The 24,842-nt window shown below is 41.1% G+C and overlaps 1 protein-coding gene across 4 annotated transcripts in view; it reads left to right on the plus strand.

Moving 5' to 3' along the window:
- The first annotated feature begins 1,836 nt into the window (after nt 1-1,836).
- Casr (calcium sensing receptor) overlaps nt 1,837-24,842 on the plus strand; it is a 114,033-nt gene continuing 91,027 nt past the window's right edge. The window contains exons 1-2 of one of the 4 annotated variants that reach the window (XM_087216145.1): nt 1,837-1,942; nt 2,212-2,400. The gene's annotated coding sequence lies outside the window, so the exon portion shown is untranslated. Of the gene's footprint in view, nt 1,943-1,992; nt 2,446-2,536; nt 2,702-24,842 lie in introns of those variants that run through there. The other 3 variants (XM_087216156.1, XM_021251279.2, XM_013068819.3) reach the window with 3 other exon arrangements.

Consider the following 24,842-nt stretch of genomic DNA (forward strand, 5'->3'; position numbering starts at 1 on the left):
TTAACTGGAACTTTAAAGCCGCTAGGCCATAACATTAAGTTCCCATGGCATTAGTCCTCAGCAGCAGGCATCTAACCTCTGCTTCATCCTCTGGAGGGAAGGACATGCCATTAGCAATGCTTCCCCTCTTCTCACCTTCCCAGACAGCCTAGATTGTTAGAATGTCCCCATTCATTTTGGACTGACACCTGCCTCACCGTCCCTTCTATACATCAGTCTTAGTGGAATGTGGGGCAGTAGTCCCCAAATTTCAAATAGTGCTGGTCCTACTAGTTCCTTTATATCTTTCTTTTCAATTACCTATTTTTCATACCTAAGTAAATTTACCTCAAATGGAAGCTCCATCACCTTATTAGTGGGAAAACTGTATCAATTAGAAATTAACAGCATAAGGCATAATAGGAGACGGAAGAGAAAGTGAGGATATTAAATTCTACTTAGGAGCTGTTGCCTAGCAAAGGCTCTGAGAAGAGGCAAGCTCACTGTTAGAACAGATTAGCAAAGGTTAGAAAGGCTTACAGACAAATACCAAAAATGATACTTCTTCCTTGACATAATCCATGGGAGCAAGAGAATTGAAAAGGGCACAATTTTTTTCACCTTGCAATCTGTTTTTTGGTGTTTTTTTTTTACTGTCTATGTGTCACCCAAAACCATCTCACATGGAAAATGTCCATGCTGAACATGTTGGCAAACATGTCGACTATGGTCGAGCTGCCGGGTGTAAGTCCTGGCTCTGCAGCTTTCTAGCACTGTAAACTCTATGCTTGTTTCTTCCTCTTTGAAATGGGACTCACATGGCCCTTCAGAGTGATTCTTTCTTGAGGACAGTGCCACACGCTGAACATTATGCCTAGGTTCGAGGTGGCCACTGAAGAGTATTAGATTACCACATCATTCAGCTTTTGGAGTTGAATATTCAGCCCTTTGGCCACTGACAAAGGAGTGCTTGTCATCAACTAAATCCTCTAAAATATTTTGATAAAACTTCTACAGAGTTAAATCACCCATTGTGAACTTGTATTGTTGGGTGTTTGGACCCCAGAGAAGACTGGCATTTATTCCTATTAGCTAGATTCTACCCTTTGACTTACCCTGTGGCCTGAACATGTGCTCAACTCTCTCCCTTTCCCTGCATTAGAGGGAAGGTAGCCATGTGGGAGGACCTGGGCCATGAGGAGGATGTATTTGACACTAGCTATGAGTCTGGGTTTCTCTGAAGAAAGGAAATGGGAGGCTTTCTGCCTGAGCCTCCACTATGAGGGGCATTTGTCTTAAATATCTCATTTAACACCCAAGGGCCCCATCAAGTGAGTGTTTCTCTGCACCTTTACAGAGAAAAATCTGCACTCAAATTTGAAGTTTTTCAGCATGGTTACTGTACAATTTTCTTTTTAATTTTTTTGTTTCTCATTATTATTTTGTAAATACTTTTTAATGTTCTTATTCTCTTCTCCCTCCCCTTTCTCTGCCTTACAAATAAATGCTATCTCCTTGCTCTAAAAAGAATTTGAGGCACTTTAGTCTCAATGCCATAAAAGGGTTATGTAATATACCATTAAGTCACTCTACCTAAATTTATTTAACATAATTTATTTATTAACAGTTTAGCTTCATTTGATTTTTGTGATTTTTAATATTATTATTTTCAGTCACAAATGATTCTGTCACAGACATTTGTGCCCTGTGCATTATTTTGTTCTAGAAATTTCTCCAAGTGTGGAATTTTGAGGTTGGGGGGAGTGAGCCAGCACATGTTCATGGAGTCTAGCAAACGCCCTACCTAAAGGAGTAAATAGGCTTTGAATGAGAAAAAGCAAAAACCAGTTTTCTGCCAAAGAAATTAACTTTCCACTTCTTCAGGAAATACAAACATCGCGATGGGTGGCAGGCTCTGAACCAGGCTCTGAGGACAGACGCTGACCCTAGGAGCGCGTGCGGGGTAGGTGGAGGGCGAGGCTGGGGGCGCCTGCGGCCAGCGGGGAGGCGTGCGCACCCTTTGGCGCCGGAGTGGGAGAGGAGCTGTGTGCGGGCGCCCGCGCTGGCGAAGCGCACCGGAGTCTTGGAGAGCAAGAGTTGGGGCACGAGTCGTACATGCATTATACCGTGACTCTCCAGCCTCTGGCTAGGGAAAAAGGGTCCCACCCCTGGCACAGAGGTGGGTGGTGGCATCCTAAGCCCCCAACATCCTAAGCCTCTTTCCCGTCCAAGGAAGGGGAAAGGAGTCTCCTCGACCGCCGGGAAAGGATCTGAGGATTCATTCATCCGAGACCTGGGAACCCTGGAGCCGCACCGGAGGAACAGTGGCACCAGACCCGACGGTGGCCCCGGGGACGGAAGACGCGCCCACAGCTCCCAACCCGGGTGGCGTCCGCTGGGCTGCACTTGCTTGGAGATCCGGTGAGGGAGCCGAGCTTCCGGGGCGGGTGGACTGGCGGCCCACAGGTGGGCTCCCAGGGGCCCCGGGCTTTGCTCGGGGCGCTGGCTGGGAGCGGCGGGGGGCGGGGCGGAGCTCGGGGAGCTGGGCGCGGGGCTGCGGCGGCCGGGCCGGGGGCGGGCGCAGGGAGCGCCAGGTAGGGTGCTCCTCTGCAAGATCGCGACCTCGGCCTGGCAGTCCTGAGCTCAGCCCCGAGCCCAGCCTCGCGGGGACCCGAGGAGACAAAGCTGCCCCTGTGCGAGGGAGCCCAGGCAGGGGCCCCAGGTAGGACCAAGGGACGCGGAAAGCTGCCCCGTGAGGGAGGGCTCTGGAGGGGTCCGGGAGCCGTGGGCTGGGGACCTGACGAGGGGCGTTCACGGAGCAGCTCAAACCTGGGCTCACTGGGCGCGGGGCAGGGGTGGGGGGAGCCAGGGCGCAGAGCCCGACTGTGCGTGATTCCCTCCCATCCAGGCAGTGGATGAGCAGGAGTGTGCGCGAATGTGCACCTGGGGGCTGTGTCTTGTGCCTCCGCCTTATTTCTGCCTGGCATGGTCAGGAAGAACTGCTTTTCTGTGTGTGAATAAGGATAAGTCGCTTCCTAAAGGATACGGAAGAGAGGGTCACAGCGACAGTACCCAGCCATCTGGGCCGTGAGTCCTCCCGCAGGATTTCTGGTCCAGGCCGCCTACCTTGGAAACTGAGCCTAGGTGGCAGCAAATCAGGGTGTCAGTCCCCAGGCCTGGTCACCAGCCTACTTGGGGAGGGGAGAAAGAAAAACAGTACCAGATTAATGGAGTCTCATATTACAGTTTTCAATTGCTATGAGTTTTTAAAATCAAACAATGTTACAAATGTTTAGCGTCTAGAGACAGTGCAGTGTTGGTGTCTGTTTATGGGTCCTTTCTTTTTCCACCTACAAGCTCCCTTCTCTGCCTGTCCTGTCCTTTCTTTTGATTCTCTATCCACCTCCTGCCTACTGAAAGTACCAGAAAGAAACAATGCGACCACCACTGCCCACCTTCCTCATCTCCAGGGTTCCTCCTCTGGTCATCTCTGCTGTCCCCAGTGTCCTCGGGTGGAAGCCCACTAATGACATGTTTCTCCTGTACTTGCCGTGGCTCTCCCAGCGGTTTGGAGAAAGGCGGGCTGGGGAAGTGTCCCTGACAGGTTCTGTGCCCAGCTGTTCTTTCTCTTCAACTGGACTTTCCAAGGACAGTGGAGGCAGTCTGATACTGAGGGGAATTAAAGAAGGATGTTACCTGAAATGCTCCGACTGCCCAGAATTTAAAACGGCAGTTATTCCTATTCCTATTATTTGTTGGAGTGGAGCCACTGGCTGCTCCCATTCATTTAATTTTGTGCAGACATGTTTTTTGAGGCTGAAGCAAATCTGACTGGTTTTCGATGTGAAAATAAAATATAAAAACTGTTCTAGGAGTTATTTTGAAGCAGAACTTGTCTCTAATTCTAATGTAACAAAGATGATGATCGGAAAGGGGTAAGTTTAGGACAAGTTGTCTCAGGATAAACATGGCTCATTAGCTGTATCAGGGTAATTCCCAGGCCAGCAGGAATTAAGCAGCACTTTGCCACTTAGACACATTTCTACTGCCTTTCCGGCCCCACCCCAGGCTCCCCAGGGCTATGTCTCAGTTTTCCCTCTTCAGGACCCTGGGCCTCTGAGAGGCCCTGTGAAGGGCTTGGGGGCATAACTATAAGCCAGACAGGTGGGAGAGGACCATGCAGAAGAGGGAATTGGAGGGGAACCAGCATGTAGTGAGGGAGGAGCCAGCCAAGTGCCTTCACTGGAGAAGAATCCTGGAGTGGGTTTCAGTCATTGAGGAACAGCCTTGGGATAATTTTGCTAAGAGAACATACATGTGCTTGCTGCATACCAGTGATCAGCACAATCAGCTCTTTCTAAGGAGTTTTTCTATGCTGGACCAAAAACTCATAAAGTAAAATAATAATAATAATAAATCCATCCACATTTGTATGATATAACAAAATGGTTGGAATTATTACTATTTTTAAACTAACAGGTTTTTTAGGAGCTGTGTAACCTGGTTTAAACAATCTCACAGCTACTGCCTCATAACATTTTTCTTCATTTTGTGCATTTTTCTGTGTAGCACCACCTTGAACTGGGTGCCACACATGTCAGACAGGCTGACGGGAGCTGCCCCTTGTAAGAAGACTTTGTGAAAGAGGCAAGGAGGAGAGGATTAGAAAATAAGTGATGGCAAACCTTTCAGAAATGACTGCCCAAACTGCAACCCAAAACCCACTTATTTATCGCAAAGTGCCAACACTGCAATTAAACCTGAATACTGAGGTTTTAGTTTAGAAAAAACAACTCATACATTTACAACTTTAGTCTTAAAAGAAAAACAATAACAGAGCTTTCAATGATACAAACAGCTTGTTATTGAAAGGTAAAGTTTGCATTTGGTGTTCTTTTTGCACTGTTATCAGATGCTCAGCTGCTGAGGCAATGCTGGGGGGACTTGGCTTGTGGGCTGACAGAGAGAGCTCTGTGTGCCCACTCCAGCATTCATACCATAGGTTCACCACCACTTCGCTAGAGGAATAACTAAAAGGAATGGGTTGAGTATGAGTTCAAGACTGATAAAGGGTCGTGTATAATTCTTTTAAATTTTTTTTATTTTAATGTAATACAAGTAGATATTAATAAAATACTAAAAACACTCTTCTATGAAAAATAAAACAAAATTTCATGACAAAATAATTAGACAATAGCAATAGTATACTGTGTATCATGATCTTAAGAGAATTTTGTTTATGACTTGTACTCTGAGCTGTGCATAATTCTTAAGTAAACATGGCAATGAATAGGTAAGAAGTGAAAAAAAATCATCATTCACTAAAAATATTTTTAGAGTGCCTATGTATGTGCCCATTGCTGGGAACAAAACCAGGCAATGTCCCTGCCTCCTCAGTGCTTACAGATGCTTTGGGGAGACAGGTGTTGTAAAAGAACTAAGCATAGAGAATGTGAGTGCAAACTAAAACCCTCTTCAAAGGAGAGAAACAAATTCCTTGAGGGTGAATGTAAACTAGACTGTGAAGGCTGGACAGGCTTTCTCAAGTAGATACCCCTCAAGCTGAAGTGCCGGCTTGGCTGGGAGTGTCAGAGATATATTTTGGTGTGAGGTGAAGCCAGAGTGTCTCAGTTGTGAATTGTATTTGGCTGCTAGTCATGAAGAAGCCTGGCTGCCATCTGCCACACCACCTGTGCTCACGTGTAGAGCCATTGTCCCTGGCCCTTTGGCTGTAGGGGACTGCTTTGGTATCACAGGCTCTGTGTTTTGCCTTCCAGTGGTTCTCCATCACTTTTAGTTAAAGGTTTAGAGACACTGAATTCTAATCAAGTCAATCTATTGTGTACAGTGAAGTATGCACTTTGATTGTGAATTATCCATATTCTAACCTTAAATACTGTTTTTCCCTGAAAATAATACTGAGTCTTATATTAATTTTTGTTCCAAAAGACACAATAGGGCTTATTTTCAGAGAATGTCTTATTTTTTCACGTACAACAATCTACTTTTATTCATATGCAAAAATCTACATTTATTCATGTACGAAAACCCATGTTTATTCAAATACAGTCATGTTATCTTCTGGATGGTGATGACAGTCTGGAACATCATCATAACTTCCAAACCCCAAATTCCAGCCTGAATTTCTTGCAACTCAATTTCCTTTAGAACCATGGGCCCCAATCTCTTGTGTCCAGCAATAGAGGTCTCCATAATGAGCTCTTCTTGTCCATGTAGCCTGCTTAACAGTCCACTGACAACACAGCTGCTGGTGATTTTATCCCATGCATTCTTCACCCAAGTCACAGCCTCTTGCAGGCTGGGCTTCACAGAGTATCCATTAAATCAAGTGTTAATTGAAAACTTGTGAGACAGAAGTGGTGACAAAAATGATGACAGTTAAGAATGATGGTGCACACAAAATCAACAAAAATTATAAGCACCAAAATTCAGAAAATGTTTCTTTACTTCACACAAATCCATTAAGTATATCCATTACAACACACGACGTTTTGAATTATGAAGATTCATATTAGACACAACCACATCTGTTCATTATCAAGTGCGCACGTTATTCGTGCATTGTGTCTGACTCTGACTGGTCACTCAGCATAAGTCTCAAATTCATCTGTCTACATAGGCTTTTACCTCTCGTCCAAAGGCACCTGCTTGGGTATTTACAAATGCCTAATTATAATTTATATCATCATCTATTTTTAAGTTTTAATGTCAATAATATTATCTGGAGCACTTAGTGATATTATAACCAGTCAGGTGATGGTGATAGTGGCCTGAACCATGGTGGCCATTGCAGTGGCCATGGAGAAAGAGTTACATGCTTCTTTTGCACAGATTTTGTCACAGAACTCAACCATTACATGTGGGCAAGTGGAAAGGTGATATCTGGATTCTGGCCTTAGATCTTTTGGTTCTGTCATGCAAGTGATATATGGACCAACAAAAGGAAAGTAGATATTAACCAGGACTGGGAATCAGGAGTCAGATAAGTGCTCATATGCAAAGAACTTCATGGCTGGTACCAAAAAGCTGTCTGATTCAGAAGACCCTTTCCGGACAACTTCTGTGTCCTAATATGAAATAGGATCTTGAAGGCTTAATTGATTTATAACAAATCCACTCCCTCTCTGGCTTTTAGTTCAGGATGAATAAACATTGGACTTTGCTCATTTATCATTGCCATGAGGTGGCACATATAATCCCCACTCATACTGGTGCAACCTTTGCCTGACACCAACCTCCTGTTTGGCCTTTTCCCTCTTTTTTTTCTGAAGTGTCCTCACAGAACCCAGTAACCACTAGCTGATGTGCTCACATGAACTTATTAAGGTCAGTGGGAACGAGAGGGTTTGGGTGACCCCTATTTCATAATGCAGTGCACTCTTGGGAATCACATCATCCGCTCAAAGACAGAAAGTAATCCAGATGTGTGAGGCATTTGTTTAAAGTTGGTGGGAGCTTTATGTCTGTTTCCACCACGGATAGATACTGGGAAGTGCTGATTACATGTGTGCTGTTGGATTCAGTTGTGTGAACAACTGTATCATCACTTGAAGCCACAGAGATGAGCAAACATTATAATCAGGCAGGGCCAAATTCGAAATAAGGAAAACTAAGGGCAACCTCTGCCATAGATCATCTGGTTTGGTTAAAAGTGGACTTTCTATCTCCATGACCTTGGGTAAGACATTAACCTATCTGACCTCCAGTTTGTATTCATGGACATTCCTTTGGTATCTCTTAAAGTAGGGTGATGTCCCCCTCAAAAGTTGGTTGTGGGATTTAAATGACCTATGTGTGGAAATTGGTTAACACAATGGCTGATATGTGATTAAAGTGCATACCTGGGGCATACCCTTTGACTCAGCCAGTCCTGAGGTCTTTCCTTAATTGAAAAACCAGGAAGAGTAAAGATTTCTTAGGTTAAGTAACCTGAATTAATTTGCTTTTACATGCTTTTCATCTTTGATTGATTTTACCCCCCTTGAAACTGGGGTGAAAACCTGTTTTCCTCCACCCTCAGTGACTGCTTATCAGTGATGATGGGAGCAAACGTAATATGATGCCTGAGGAGAGAAAACTAACTTTAGCTACTCTCTGTCAACAAGTCTTTCTCATACACAAGCAAAATCACTACCAAAGAGAAAAAAGGAGTCATTTGAATTCTTTCCCCCATATTTTTGGCTGGTAGAGTTCCTAACAAACATATTCCCTGCTCACTTGTTTTTTCACTACAGAAAGAGAGACGAGCTCAGAGAGATTGTTGCTGTTCTCCCCAGGTACCATGAGCTGTTTGTTCTCAGGGAAGAAGTTTTGTCTTCCTCCTCCTAGTAGAGGTTGTTGATTAAAAGAATTATCTTATTCTTCATGGAGTTTTTCTAAATATTTTGCAACTTGACGTGAGAATTTAGTGTAGTTCATGAGTTGAACTCTGACTATGTGCCAGGCATTGAGTCGGGTGCCACTCACCACTCTGGGTGGGCAGAAAGAGGGTGGAGGGTAGGTGCCAGCTGCTCCACATCAGCTGCAGTGGGGTGAGTGGGACCCTCAGGCTTAGACTCTGGACCACAGCACCTGATCCCCTTAGTCCATCAGATCATGAACTGCTCATGCTTACTCCCAAGCCCTGGCCCAAAGTGTCAGCTGATTAAAAGATCAGGAGGAAAAGGTAGTAAGGAGACTAAGTGGCCTCTTTCTATACTCTTAAAAATAAAATAGTCTCCCCAAAAAGTTTATGTTGTATCATTTAACCAACCTTTACTCTTATCTTTCTTTAAGTCTACATTTAAAATACATAATAGGTACAGCCTTTTGGAGATATATCCCTTCCCCCACCCCAGCCTTTTCTTCTGATCCCTTCCCCTTCTCCAAAACGTCTGCCTTCCTGTTTCCTACCATTTCTCCTTTATTTTGCTCTTTCATTTATAGTTTTGGTTTCTCATGTAAGAAAAACCACATGGTATTTAATTTTCTGTGTCTGACTTATTTCATTTAACATTATGATCTCAAAATCCATCTACAATCGGTTTTTTTGTGACTTTATTAGACCCAAAACATGATTGGACCTAAACAAATCTATCCACTTACTCCACTTACTATTGCTGGATTTTGCAGCTATAATCAGTCTTAAACACTTTCCATAGTTTTACTTCCTTAAAAAATTTCCAAGGTCTCTTTATAAATTAACAACTCTCTTGTGCATGTGAAAGGATTGACTTTTGAGATGAGCTATCTGAAGCACAGGTATATATTCTGAACTGATCTTTTAGCCAAATCCTCCAACCCAGGACTTTCAAACTGTGAGTGGAGGTCAGATTGCTTAGCTGCATCCTCAGAACTGACTAAGTAGGTCTGGGTGGGGTCAGATGTGTGCAGTTCCTACCGCCTCCAAGTGATGCTGATCCGTGGACCCCTTGCTCTTTGGTAGCCCTCCCTCTTCCACCTCTTCTTCAGTTTTTTTCATCCCTGAGATTGGGAAATTTTGACCCTTTCATTCTTGAAAAATTTCAGGTGTGTTTTATGTTATCATTCTCCTGTCCTCTCATTTCTATGCTGTGTTTGTGTTTCTCAGAGTAGTGCTGTAATAAAATTACCACTTTCTGAGCACCTACCATATGCCAATAACTGGTTTGCTTTTGTTTAATATTATTTTTTCATCCTTTCAGCAACCCTGGAGGGAGGGTATAGAGAGTTGAGACTGAGATCCTTGCCTCAGCCACCACCACCATTTTTTGTGTGGTAGAAATAAGTCTTCTCTGCCCTGAAGCCCAAGCTCTTTCCACTTTACTGTCCTGCCTGTCTCACCTGGTGGTACATGTCCCCAGGTCTCTAGTCTGTATGCCCTCCCAGGCCTGCCTCCTTTCTTCATTCCTGCCAAGTTCACAATCTTGAACCTCCTTTCTCCCTGTCCCCTGTACAGAGATCTGTCCAGAGACCAATCCAGACCTTCTCATCAGGAAGCTTTTCCAGCTACACCTGCTCACAGCCCACATCCACCTGTGCGTGCTGTTCCTCTCAGCCATTTATCATGTGTGTGTGTTTATTCATATCAAAGAACTTTGTTTTCCTAACTGCATTTGGAGCTCCTTGGAGGTAGGGCTCATCCCCTGCAAGCCATGGGTGAGGACTCATCACTTACTTCACCTCCACTTTCTACTCTTCTCCCTCTCTGTCCCCTACCTATACCACTGTTTCTTCCTACCTTAGTGCATCAAGCCACACTGACAAGAAGGCAAAATATAGGCCAGCCTTCACCCTGCACTCCAGCCAGGTGTGGCTTTTTTGGGTTCACCTTTTGTCCCATGTTGTCATGAGAAGGAACTTTTCCATGAGACCCAGCTTGTGGCAGAGAGCTACCAGCCATGTCTTACAACCTTTGGTTCCCCTGAATGTTTCCAGAAATGTTTTCTTTCCTTCTGTATGTACTCTAATTCCATTTTCATTATTGTGCTTCTCAGCTTCACCCTCCATCCTTGTCACCATCCTCACATTTTCCAAGAGTCCTCGCCTGCCCATCCCGCCTCGCATATCTGTCGAGGTCCACTGAGGTCTACTGAGGCCACCATGGTGGACTCACTCATTTGGTTTGTACACTTTGGTTATTTTTTCTTCCCTCCTCCTTGTTCTCTTCCTCTTCCTCCTCACTGTCATTTCTCCTCTTGCCTCTCCATCCCTTCTTTCCTGCTTCTTCTTGAGGTCATTATTCCTATTACTGCTTGGGTGATGTTTTCAGTACACTATTATAGCACCCAATTTATATATCGTAGGGCTTGCAGTATCCCTTTTGCAAATCTCCCAAGACTTATCATTATTTTCTTGTAGACTCTATAGAGCACTTTGGCCTCACAGCAAGAGTGAGGTTTCTTGTGGCACTTTCTCCCACCATACACTTAATGTTGGTTGTATTTACCTGACAGCTTTGCTTGGCACTGTGCTACATGACACCACCACTATTACATCATTTTAGATTCATTTTCTTGCTCAGAAGGCTTATTCTGATCCATATTTATGATCAGCTGCATGTTGATCTTGAAGTTTTCCTTTGGTGTATCCGGTGATCTGAATTCCTTCTCTTTGTGCCTAATTCCATATGGTATTCTTTCATGGTAGAATCCTGTAAAAAAATATTTTGAAGAATATCATTTACTGTTTACTTAGTGTTAATAATGTGTCAGGCATTGTATGAAGCATTTTATACACTGCTTTGTTTAATCCTATCAAAAACTGTGGTAGATAAACTGAGGCCTTGTGGCTAGTAAGTGGTACAGCCTAGATTCAAGGTCAGTTTGTATAAGTTCAAAGCCCATAGTCAAAACGTACTTTCTGGAATCTTTTTTTCTTTCTCTCAAACATGGAAAAGGTTTTCCAAAAATTCTCTCATACTATGCTGTGAGAGTATAAATGAAAATATCCTTTCTAGAGGGCAATTTAGCTATATGTGTGAAAAACTTTTAAAATCTTTTAACCTTTAGTATAAAAAGTCTCATACCTGAGTCTATGCTAAGAAAATTATCATTAATGGCAGGATGGACATGAGCAAGATATATTATATACATTGAACACCCCACAAAAAATACAAAATTAGGTGAGGAGAGCAAGGAAGTGATAGAGTGAACATGATCAAACTGTATTCTGTTTGAATCTGCCAAATCAAACCCATTAATCTGTTACAGCCAATAAAAGACTGCAAAAAGTTTTTTAAAAGGAAATTATCATTAATATGGGAAAACCTTTTACCACAAGAGAGTTCAGGGTGGCAGTATTCATGATGTGAAAAATGTGAAACAGGTTTCATATCCAACAGAAAGAAACTGGCTAAAGTCTGCTACACGAGGTAAGTGAAGCACACAGTCATCATAAATTATGTGGAAAAAGAACATTTCAGTGACATAGCAATGTGTTTGAGGTATAGTCAGTAACATAAGATTTAAGGTTAAGTCTATTTTTTGTACAAACAGATACTATAAATCAATTCCAAAGAAATAATATGAGCTAGAGACACAAATATGTAGTGTATATTAAAAAATTTGAATTGTTGTAAGAGTAAAAGAGTTGGAATGAGACTAATTCTTTTCTTTTTTGCTATGACACAGCAATTATTAAATTACTCCTTAATTGAAATTTAGTTTTTAAGTTTGTTTTTAGTTATTATTTTTCATAGGAAAAATATCTGCATATCATTCCCCAGCTTTATCAAGGTATAATTGACAAAATTATATAAATTTAAGGTTTACAATTTGATGAACTTATACATTATAATCAATCAATTAAGCACAATCAAGTTAGTGAACATATCTATCACATCACCTAGTTACCATTTTTGGTGTGTGCAGGAGAACATTTAAGATCTATTCTCACAGCAAATTTTAAGTAGTCAATACAGTCTTGTTCACTGTAGCCAACACGCTGTACATTGGATCCTCAGAACTTATTCATCTTACAGGAGAAAGCTTGTAACCTTTGATGACATCCTCATTGTGATGTAGTCTTCCCAACACCATCTTGGCCCTTTGTTGGAGTTTTATGCTAACAACTCCTCTAGTTTTGTGGTTTTGTTCCTTTCCTGCTGGGCTGAGCTTGGGAGCTAATCACTTGTGGTGGAAATACCTGCAGAAGACTGAGCTCTTGTCCAACGTTGTGTGGCTCAGGAAGGAAATTCATAGATTGATCAAATCCTTTTCCTGATTTAAATTAACTCAGTGCCTTTCTACCTCCTTCCACTCCCTGCTTTGGTAAACCGTAGCACCCCTTATTTTTGCCTCTGAAGCAGTAGCTATTTTTGTCCTCACTCCTGTTGTGAAGGAAATCCCATACTTTTTAATTCCACATCTTTGACCATTGTTTTTATTTACCAGAGCTCCCAGTTTATATTTATAATGTCCCACACAACCCAACAAGCATTTCTACAGACACTTGAGTTCTAGTTTCTCAGTCTGCTCAATAACTTTGCTTTCTTAATGCAGGCTTGCATTCCTTTTTTTCTTTGGTCCAATGTGCTTAGGTTTCCTGACCAGGTTGCCTCCCAGTTGCCTTGTGCTGTTGACTGCTATTAACCCAAGTTGATCTCCCATACCCATCACATCACCTCCCCTCCTTCAGGCTTTGAGAACAGCTTTCAAAGGGGCCTCCATTCTTTCTTCAGCTTTGCTCTCTGCTCTCATCACTTTGGTTATGTCTTTGCCGGCTTCCTCCAGTGATCCCTGTTCATCCCCCATTTCGGTGTCTAGAGACCACTCTTCAGCCTCACAGCTATCTATGTTCTTCACTGCCTGCAACAGACACTCAGCAATCCTTTGTCTAAGCATTTATGCCTTTGATTTTTTCCTTCCCTGAAGTTTCCAGATTTTTAAAAAACAAGTCTCACCACTCAGGCCCCTGAGCGTAGTGTGGAGTCTGCTTTTTCCTTAGAGCATATTGATCACAGGAGGAGCAGTTTAACCTCAGAAGAAAAAATACTGACACAAAGCATCAACTAGCAGTCTTTCTATTAAAAAAACAAAATGTTGATTTTTTTAAAAAAAACAAGGCTGTTTATTTTTGCTTTGTGGTTCTGGAAATTGAACCCAGGGCCTTCATATAGAGCTATATCCCCAGTTTTTATTTTCAAACAAGGTCTCTCTAAGCTGCTGACTTGTCCAGGCTAGGCTCAAACTTTTGATCCTTTTGCCACAGCCTTCCAAGTTATGTTTATCAAGAATAAATTATCCCTTACCAGCCCTTTCCCAAACAATGCTTCATCACATATCATTTCTACCTCTTGAATCCTGTTAAAGAGTTATTTGAAAATAAGCTAATTAAAATGTTATTTGCAATAGTAAAATGATAACAAATATCTTAAGTGCCCAATAGATGGTTAACTGTAAATTTTTACTCATACCTATTGTGAATTATGATTATCATTAAATATGAGTATTATATATTTATAATAATAAATACATACTGTTGAATAAAAAGGTTGCAAACCCAAGTGTGCAATATGATCCCAGTTCTATAAAACTATATATTTTTTTTCACCAAAGTAAGGTCTCAAGGATGAACTTTTTAGATTACTTTAAATTTTGTTTCTTTTTATTTCTTCTATTTGCTTTTATTCAATGCTTGGTATTTTTCATTCAGCAAATATTTTTTAAACCAAAAGAAAAATCCTAGTTTTCTTTCTTAGTAAGTTACTTAACTTCAATTTTTGAATGTTCATTTTATATCTTCCTGAAATATTGCTATGAACACACTCATTGTTTGCCTGACTTTTCATTATGAACTGGGTCTTCACTAGAGATAATATGTAACATAAATATAGTTTTAAAGATAAAAACCAAATGATATGTGTATACCCATAACCCAGCTCCAGAAAATTAATTCTTTGGAGCTCTTATGTACCCCTAGTACATAAGTCTTTCTTATGCCTTTCTCCAAAGAGATAACCACTCCTGAATTTGGGTTTCATATTCCCTTTCTTTACTCTAGGACATATATATGTTCAGTTCATTATGCTACAACTTATGTTGCTGTAATGCACATTAATTCATATAAACTGGTAAACAAGGGAATTGTATTCATATATATGGAAGTCCCACTGTATATAAAAGATAGTTTCCAACACATAAATGCTCTGTGCCACCAGGGAACTGCAGAGCTGGCTGCAGAACTGGCAGCTGGCTGCAGAGTGCCTAACATGGCTGAAAGGAGCAGGCTGACATTTCTGATATATGAAGCCCATCTACTGCAAGATCGCACACAGCTTATTTGGGCTTGCACTCTGTTTGGAAGTGTTTTATATACCCTTCTTCCTGATCTCCAGGCATTCTGTCCTAAGGGAGCTTCCTCAACCTTTCCTTAAATCTTTTCATAAAAGCTTATCTTTTGGGCTGAGGATTGAGCTCAAAAGTGGTAAGTATGTGCTTTGTATATGCAAGCAAGGCCTTGGGTTCAATCCCCAACACCCCAAAACATAAAATCTAAAAAGTTATTTTTCTTTTTTCTATAAGATTAATTCTTATGCTTTTAGTAGTATTTAAATATTAAGAATGTAATATGACTTGCAATTATCTTAGTGTTTTATGATTTTTATTCATTTTATTAATATTCTGGTTACATAGCTACATCAGATATTTTTCTGTTTTTCTCCTTATAGGAAAATAGTTCATAATCTCTGCTACTTTCAATACAATGCAAAGGTTTGTTTTCTTAATGCAGATATTACATCATAAAGAAATATCTGTATCTGTAAACAATACATTGTCTAATGTATTGAGTACTTTATGAGTGTACCAAAATTAATTTATCTATTCTCCTGTCAATGGAGCAACTGGTATTTGAAGTTTCTCACTGTTATAAAAAGATGTTACACTGAGGATTTAGCTCAGTAGTTCTGCTGCCTGCCTTGAAAGCACAAGGTCCCAAGTTTGATCCTCAGTACCAAAAAAAAAAGATGCTACAAACATTTTTGTACATGACTCCTTGGCACATGTGCAAGAGTCTCTAGGTAATTATACCTAGGAGTAAAGCATGAAGCTTTGGGTATGCACATCTTCATTTTATAAGACAATGCAAAATAGATTTCCAAAATGATTTTACCATTAGGTAAAAGAGTGCTTGTTTAAGCATATCATTGCCAACAGCTGAATCGTTGCCCATTTGTTTTGCTCTGATTACCTGTAAGTATGTGCTTCTTTGTCTATTCATATGTTTTTCTCTATGAAATGCCTGTTGATGTCTTGTGACCATTGTTTTTCCAGTGAGAGGGTTCTATTTGCTCTTCAATAGGAATGCTGTCTGTCCTGAAAACTAATCTTCTTCAGTTGTATTACTGCAACTATCTTCTTCCAGTTTCTGCCTTTTCTTTTCACCTTATAGGATCATTTTCTTTCATAGTTTTTATCTCTTTACTATTATTTTTTTTTGAGACAGGGTCTCGCTATGTAGTCCAGGTTAACCTTGAACTCAGTAAGTAGTCCAGGCTGACCTCTAACTCACAGCGATCCCCCCGCCTCAGCCTCCCAAGTGCTGGGGTTACAGATGTGTGGCCCCATGCCCAGCAAGTTTTTGCCTTTTTAAATAAAAAAGAAATGTTTCTATACCTGAAGCTATATTTTCTTTCAAATATTTTAAAATTATGCCCATCACATTTAAATCTTTAAGCTAGAGTTGATTTTTGTATATGATAGGACCACAGGTCCAAATTCATTTTTTCTAGTTGTTCCAATACAGTTATTGGATAGCCTCCTCTTCCTCAGCCCTTTGCTTGTCCATATAACATTTTTTAAGATGAGCACTGATATGTTGCCCAGGCTGGTGTCAAATCTGTGAGTTCAAGTGACCCTCCAGCCTTAGCCTCCCGAGTAAGTGGGACCACAGGCACGTACCATGATATCCAGTTAGTTGTTGCAGTCATGCAACACACATACAGCTGTTGAGGTTTTTATTGGAACTGTAGTGAGTTCTGCATGAATCTGGGAAAAACCGACACCCTAACAACACTGAGTCACCTGTGCATGAACATGGGAAATTTCTCCATTTCTGTAGATTTTCTTCAGTGTCTTTCAACAACTTTGAATTTTTCTCCATAGCATTCTTGCACTTCTTTAGTTCACCTCATTCCTGAGAAACTGATTTTTGCCACTATTATAAGTAGTGTCTATTTACCAATTATACATACTTTACATACTATATATATCTAGCAACTTTACTAAATTCTCTTTTAATCCTAATTACTTGCATGTAGATTCTAAGACTATAATGTTGTCTATACTTAATGATCATTTTAATGTTTTAAGATTATGTCTTTGGTATCTTTTTGTTATGTTACTGGCTAAAATCTCTGAGAAATGTTGAAGAGAAGTGATAATGGTTCATGCTTGTCTTCTTCCTTATTTTAAAGGGAATGTCTTAAATATTTCACTATTAAGTGTGTGTGTGGCATAGAGTTTTATTCTGTCACTGTTTATTACATTAGTGATGTTCCCTTAAGCTCATAGCCTTTAAGGTCTTGCCATGAATGGATGTAGACTTTCATAGAGTGCTTTCCTCCCCACTGGCAGGAGGTCTACCAGAACTCCTGAGTTGGCCTCTGGAGGCCTGGAATGTGTGGAAGGCACATTTTTCCTGCTTCTCTCCCTCCAGCACTGAATTGCAATATATTCTGTTGCCCACTTTTTGTAATTTGTTTTGTTTTGTTTTGGTACCAGGGATCTAACTGAGGGCCTTGCACTTGCCAAGCAGGCATGGTGCCACTTTCTCATCATTCATTGGAAAGAAGGAGTCTTCAGTTTAGCCTTGGCGAAAAGAAAAGATGACATGCTTGAGGTCTAGATTCTTTAGGCTAACATAGTGGAGAAAAAGGACCTGCCATGTGGTCCCCCTCAGTCACTACAGTGTGACATCGTGGTTTGGGGTCCAGCTACAATTCTCAGTACACACATTTTTCCTCTGAAACGTTAAGGGCAGGATTTGGGTAGTTCTGAGTCCCCAGGCAAAAACTACCTTTTAATTCAATAGTTCTGAAACTCAAACAGTATCAGAATTACATATTGTTGGCATCTGCCCAGTTTATGAGTCAGAAGATCTGAAATTTTGCATTTCTAAGAAGTTTGCATAGGACTCCAGTGCTGCTGGTCATGCAGTCAAACTTGGAAAAATGCTGCCCTAATGCTGTCTCCTTAACACATCCCAGCAGTGGACAGTTCACAGTTAAGGAAACAAAATTATTCAAGTGTCTGAGAGGAAAGAAGACTGCAAAGAGTGACCATGAGTCCTGCCCCTGGAGGTGACAGTTGGCTGCCTCCTAATGTGAGCAAGCAGAAGAAGAGGGAAACACCAGAAGAAAAAACAGGATATTGGGGATAGAACACTAGAAGAAACAGATGAGAAGGGATGAGGGCAGACCAGAAATAAGCAAGTACATCAGGGGCAGACAATTGAATTTGCACCCCAGAAAGACCATATAGGGGAAGGATGACAGCAAGATCTGGGCAGCTTCTGGGAGGGGGCAATAGAGACAATTCCTGGTGAAGATCTCTCCCACAGAGAGGCGGTCTTCTACTAAGACAGCTGCACATACCAGAAACCCAAGCCCCATGAAGAGACTCGGCACAAGTTTCTTTTTAAAAAGATAACCTGGATTTATTCTTAAAGCAGCAAAGAAAAGGAAAATACTGTAAGAAGACAAAGTGGTACCATTCACTTCGGAGCCCCAGTGCCTACCAGAGACACTGTGACTTGGGTTCAGGGCCAGTGAGCTGACAGGGTTGAGACAAGCAAAGCAAGTCACGCAGGGAAGGGGAAGTTGGAGTCACAGCTCTGGTGGAGCCACAGATCTGTTGGCCATATGCTCCAGGAAAGTCAAGTCTAACTCCACATAGTGTACTAGAATCATACAACTGTCAGCAACATGGCAAAACAATAGGTACAATTAGGAAGGTCTTAAGTTCTCTGTTCCCCTTTCTCACCCACTGCAGCCTCCTCCCTGTCAAGGGCTGGCTCACTCTCTGGGCTTCATGTCTGGCTTTAGTAGTTGGCATACAACATATCACTGGCAGGAGCCTTGGAGGTGATCCTCACAGGTCCAGCTGACTCCAGACAGCAGGTGGCTTGCCAAAGGTCAACCAGACTAATGGAATCCATTTAATTCATCTTACATATTTGTCATTAGGACCACTGGATTCAATATACTCCATTAATACATATAAATCTGTAACTATATTTACTCTATAAAATCTTAAAAGCTTGTTTTGGATTTACATAAGTTCTTCCTTCTTAGGAAACCCAAGTAACTTTATATGTGTAAGTGTAGAATGAGAATTTTATCTCTAGAAATCTTGATCCCTATTTGCCACAGACAAGTTTTAAGCAACTTGTTTTGTGATATATTGACTCTTATGAAACTACAGGCAAAAATACTCTTAAGTTCTGAGAAAGAAAGGTATAATACAAATTCAAGATAATTCAATTTCTTAGAATTGCAGATTCTTATAATGGCATATGCAGATCTTGCATCCACACTTACACAGGGCAAAGATGCCATTTCTGCTTCCTCACAACTGATCATCCAGCCTCTTTTCGGAACACTTTTATACCCCATTTCACACTCCTAATTATTGTGACAGGAAATTTTTTTCTCATGCTGTGTTGGAAACCTAGTAGATTGCTGTACAGTTTTAATGGTCAGAAATTCTTCTTTACATCCTACCAAAGTCAGTCTTCCTGGAATCTCTGCCTGTCTGACCAGTTCTATTGTCCATAGCCCCCTACAAAAAAGACTAAGGCCTCTTTCAGTATCCTGAAGATCCCACGTGTGTCCCAACGAGAGTTCTTTTTTCCAGGCAAACTCTCAGAGTTGGCTCTCATAACTATTTCCTCTTCATAACTTCATTTCCAAGCTTTCATTGTCCTATTTGCCCTCTCCACACAAAGGCCAGCCTGGCTAAGACTGAAATATACATACCTGTCACTATACCTTACACGAAGTCTGGGCCAGTGATGACTATGAATTCAAGGGTCTTGGTCCTCCTGTGCTTGGGTACAGCACACTTCTTTAGTGGTCACCTGACTCTATGGTTCATATAGCATCTATGGACAATCAGAAGCCTTCTATCTTTTTTTCTAACTCTTTAGGTAGACTTGCTTAGCCAGCATCACAAACACCTATCTGAATTACTGAAATCAACACTCATTTTTATCTGCCATTCCAGTGACCATGGCAGAGAGAAGTCAAGTGTAATTTGAGATACTTGCTTAAGCTTGGGCCCTGACTGTTTCAGCTGTGCTTTCTGAGAGGTGCAAGCCCTCCACAGGAAGATATTCTCATTTCTTCCACATGGTTTGCTCCTGACCAGGATCTTCCAGTCATTTGGACCCTTATCAGTGGGTTGTCTGCCCACATTTAGCTCCTTAACACTTGACCCTGGTCATGGTTTCTTCATGAAAACTCCAGAGTCACTTTTGGATGTGTCTGGGCTTTTGTTGTTGTAACTATTTCCCTGTCCCTTTGTCCTTCTGATCTCTGTACCAAATTCTGTCATTTGCTCTTTTATGTTTGTTGTTTCTACTTTATGTCTCTTTTTTCTATCAATAGTATCCATTTGAAAAATCCTTTAAGGGGTGATATCTATTTCTATCCTTAAAGCCTCTTATTTGTGCTGGCTTCTGACAACAGCAACAAAAAAGCTTTCTTCAAGTGTTAATAATGTGCCCTAGTGACTTTATGGTATTTTAAGGAGTTGAGGGGTCAGGAACAGAAAAATAATTAGAGTCAGGAGGGAACCAAGTTTTCCTAGGCCTCACTCCAGAGCCATTGCACTAACTCAGTATAATCTCTCATTTATGTGTCTCAGACAAGAGTATGAAGACACATTACTGTCCTCCCTCAGTTCAGAATGTTCATAAACCTCAGGGAGCTGGTGGGTGGGTGAGGGGCAGGTATATCATCGACGTCATCTAACACTACATGCTGAACACACCTGGGTCCCAACCCTGGCCCACAGGGTTACTACTATTCAGTTGAACTTGGTTGTCATTCACTTTGTATTTGGACTGTATAAGAATGCTCTGTAGTCTAGGATCTAGTAGCTGGAATTTAGCCAAAGAAAATCTCTTATGGATGCTAAGGAATCCTTGGAATTAAAATTACTAAGAAAAGACTATGTCTCCTAACTGAATGTGTGGCAGTAGGGTAGGAAGGGAAATTCTTTGTTGGAACGCACCCATAGTACAATATTTTTTCACGGATTTGACTAAGGGTCACACTGAAGCCCATGATAAATGACTTGCTTTCTTCAGAGTCATTTATTAACCTGAGGAGTGTGTAATGCCTCACCAAGAGACTAATCCATGCCGTACACTCAAAGGACATAAACCAGAGTTTTCTCAACTGGTTAAGGGGAAGATGAAAGAAAACAAGAAATAGCCTTAACCTCACTTTCACTCCTATCCCAAACATAGTTGCCTCTAGAATCTTGAATTACAGATAGTATGTTACTCAGCTTTTTGTCACCATAACAAAATACTTGAGATAATCAACTTATAAGAAGATATGGTTTAGTATGGCTCAGGGGTTCCAGTCCATAATCAATTCACTCTGTCACTTTGGGCCTGTAGGGAGGCAGCATCTCATGGCAGAATCATAGAGGAGAGCAAAACCACTCACCTCATGGTGAAAAAGTAAAAGTGAGGAAGAAGAAACCAGGACCCCGATTCGCTCCTTTGAGAGCATCCCTCCAGTGACTTAAAGACCTCCTTGGATCCCACCTCCTAAAGGTTCTACCATCTGCCAATAGTGCCACGCCAAAGATAAGCCTTTTACACCTGGGCCTTTAAGGGACACCCAGGATCCAAATAATAGCAGATGGATAAAGAGACTTGGTCTACACATTTGAAAAGCCATGCTATAATGCCAGCCCTCTGCCTCCAAGAATGAACACGGGGAGAGGTGGGCTGGGCATGAGGCATACAATAACCTGCTTATTTACTTTGGGCCAACATCTGGTGGGTACACAGCCAAATGAACGTGGTCTCCTTTAAGTGAAGCCCCTTGAGAAAATTTGTACACATTCCGTGATGCATCCATGTTGCTCAAAAGATTGTTAGGAAGTTAAGTAAAGAAAAACACAAAAAAGAAAATGGCAACCATTTGTGTCCACAACTCAGAATTAACTACTCTAAATATTTTAGGATATTTGCTTCCATGATTTTTCTCTAAGAACTCTCTTTCTGTTGTTTCTTATAAACTAAAACATGGCTTACTATAGAGATTTCAAATAATGAAGAAAGGAACAAAAAGTAAAATTTTTTTAAAATTAATTTTATTGGTACATTTTAGGAATACAGTATAATGACATTCGTCATTGGAAGTTTGCACCTTTACATAATCCATCTTGATTCTTATTTTTCCCCCTTCCCCCACTCTCCCTTCAACCCCTCCATCCCTCCCTATCTACAAAGACTTTGTTTCCATTTTTTCGTTTTCTCATATTAATTCCATTCCCCTCTTTCCTTTCCCCTACCCTTCCCACTTCCCCTTCCCCTTTGCCCCTTTTCTCCCTATTTCACGTTATCTATTATAACAAAAAGTAGAAGATTTTTTGAAGGACTTAAGATATTTGTTGAACATTATTTAGAACTTTTTCCATATATCCCCTTCATTTGAATATCATTAGTTTTGGCAGTTTCCACCTTTGAGAAAGGGTTTGATTTTTTAAAAATAGGTCAGAGTTGCCAAGAGCCATTTAAGTCTGGTGAATAGGTAATGATTAAGCTGGATAACAAGATTTTGGTGCCAAGTCAGGTATAATTGGTTTTCTTGGACAGCTTAGAAATTGTCTTGAGGGGACTTATGTTGGAAGTGACCAACCACTGCCCCCAGAGAGACTATGTGAAGGACATGTGCATGGGGTTTTAGAAGTGTTGGGGGCCATGACCTCTGGAACCGAGCCAAGGCTGTATCCCCTGAAAGCTGTGGGCCTCTGTCAGGTCCTCACCCTTGCAAAGCCTCTGTTTGCTCATCTTTAATGGGATGTTCATAATGTCCACTTTTCATAAGCTGTTATGAGAATCAAATTAGGTCAGGGACATGAAAGCACTTTTGCAAACTGTCAAGCCTTATACAAATGTTAGGCTCTATTATTTAAGTGTTTGTCAAATTAATCTTGTTTCTTGATGGGCACACCTTCTACAGACAAAGTCAGATCATGGAGGCCACTTTACCAAAACCTCTCTGTGGGGCTGTTCTCTGCCCTTATGTGCTCCTTGGACTGCAAGTTTGTCCCCCTCTGCCTGCCAGGTTGCTTTGCCCTTGGCCTGATCATCATCTTACCTGGCTTTTTCTATACCCAAGTGTGGGCAAGAGAATCAGAGAAAGCTGGTAGACCACAGTTTGAATCACCACCCCCATCATTCCAGCTTCAGGCAGCCTTTTTGGTGAATTATTTTGGCCCACAGTAATTTTTTTGCAATTTTAGAAGGACCTGATCAATTTCCTAGAGACATAGAAGTTCTTTGGAATTAGAAACTCATCAAAATATCTTTCATAGAACAGGGAAGTCTGAGGTCTGGCAGGTTTCTCAGGAATTCTGATGATGCATAATAAAGGGCAGACTAAAACCTGTAGTTATCTGTAAAACTGGAGGTTATAACTGAACCATTCTAATAGGAGGTTAGGAACGCTAAATTTCAGGCACTTAGCGAAGCCAGACACATAAAAAGTGCTCAATAAATTTTAGCTACTATTTTTGGTGTTATTACTACAAGGATTAGAATTTATAGACTCTGTAAGTTAGAAGGATGTCAATGTATATGCCGTTGGGGACTTTGGACACATGAAACCATACCTGATCATCAGTGAGCCACTGTTACTCTATGTAGGTTACAGGTGTAATTTCTGATTGAATGCTTGCTATGTGCCAGGCATTGTGCCATGTACTACAGATACAGCTGATGTAGTCCTCAGCCCTGTGAAGCTTCCTGTTAGAACACAAGTGGTTAACAACTAATTGCAAAAATAAATAACCAGCTAGAGCTCATTCTGAGTGCAATGAAGAAAACATAATCTTATGAGGTTGCATACCCCAGGGCACCCAGTTTTGGATGGATCAGGAGGAGGTATGGAGGGTTCACGGAAAATTTTCTTAAGCAATTGACGTGGGAGTTGAGTCCCAAAAAATGAGCAGAGGGAGGAACAGAAGATTCCTAGTAGAAGAACCATGGTCAAAGGCCTTGAAACTAGAAGGGATGGGACATAGTCACATCTGAAAAGAGTGAGGGAATATAGAGCAAAAACTGAGGTTGTAGAGAAAAAAATAAGGGCTAGAGGGAGCTAAACCAGCCAGAGCTTGAAGGACCATTGTTAAGAATTGTAGTCTTTTTTTTTGGTACCGGGGATCAAACTCAGGTCCTTGCGCTAAGAATTGTAGTCTTGATCCTTGTAGCAAAGGAAGGCCATCAAAGTGATTTAAACAAGATGACTATGTTTCTGTACTCAAACATCATAGCCCTTTAAAGAGAAGAATGAATGGGGCAGCCCAGGTGAACATGAGAAGAGAGTGTAAGAGACTGTCAAGGCAGTACACATGAGGTTCAATGGTAATTTAACCAGAGGGTTAGTAGTAGATCTGGAATAAGCAGAAAGAACCAATAGTTATTTAAGAGACAAAGTCTACAGGATCTGGTGTTGAACTAGGTGTCAGAGGTAAAAGACAGAACTGTGAAGAAGGGTTTATTCATTCAGCAAGTATTTATTGAGCTCCTGCTAAATTCCAGACACTCTGCTAAGTTTTGAGGACTAAACTATGAACAAGATAGTCTACCCTCAAAGGGCCACCATTTGAATTTGGAACTGGAGAATTGATAATAAGTAAACAGATAAATATGTGTTTTAAACAAATAAATGTTTGAATGCGTATTACAAAGTGTGTGGTTACAGACAAGCGCTATGAAGAAAAAAAGGAAAGGGGCATGTCAGAGATATACGCAAGGAGAGGTAACACTTAAGGTACAACCTGAAGGAGGAGAAAGAAGAGCCAATGGAAGAATATTATAAGGAGAGGAAACAGCAAGGTCAAAAAGCTTGGTGCATTCCAGGAATAGATAGAAAAGCAGAGTGGTTGAAAATAGCAAGAGGGAGTTGTAGAAATGGGGCTGAAGACCATTTGTAGGTCACACTAAAGATTTTGAAATTTTTTTCTCTTCTCTTTAAAACAGCTAGGTTGATCTGGTTTGTGTTTAAAAGATTGCTCTGATATATGAAAATGGAGAGAAATGAATTATTTTAGAATAAGAGTAAGAGCAGGGAGATCAGTTACAAACCGGTCATTCAAGAGAGAGAAGACAATGGCTTGGATGTAGGGTATGGCAGTGAA

This window comes from Heterocephalus glaber, unplaced genomic scaffold (genome assembly GCF_053883595.1).
Source record: "Heterocephalus glaber isolate CG9 unplaced genomic scaffold, H.glaber_assembly_v1.0 deba00000122, whole genome shotgun sequence".
Lineage (NCBI taxonomy): Eukaryota > Metazoa > Chordata > Mammalia > Rodentia > Bathyergidae > Heterocephalus > Heterocephalus glaber.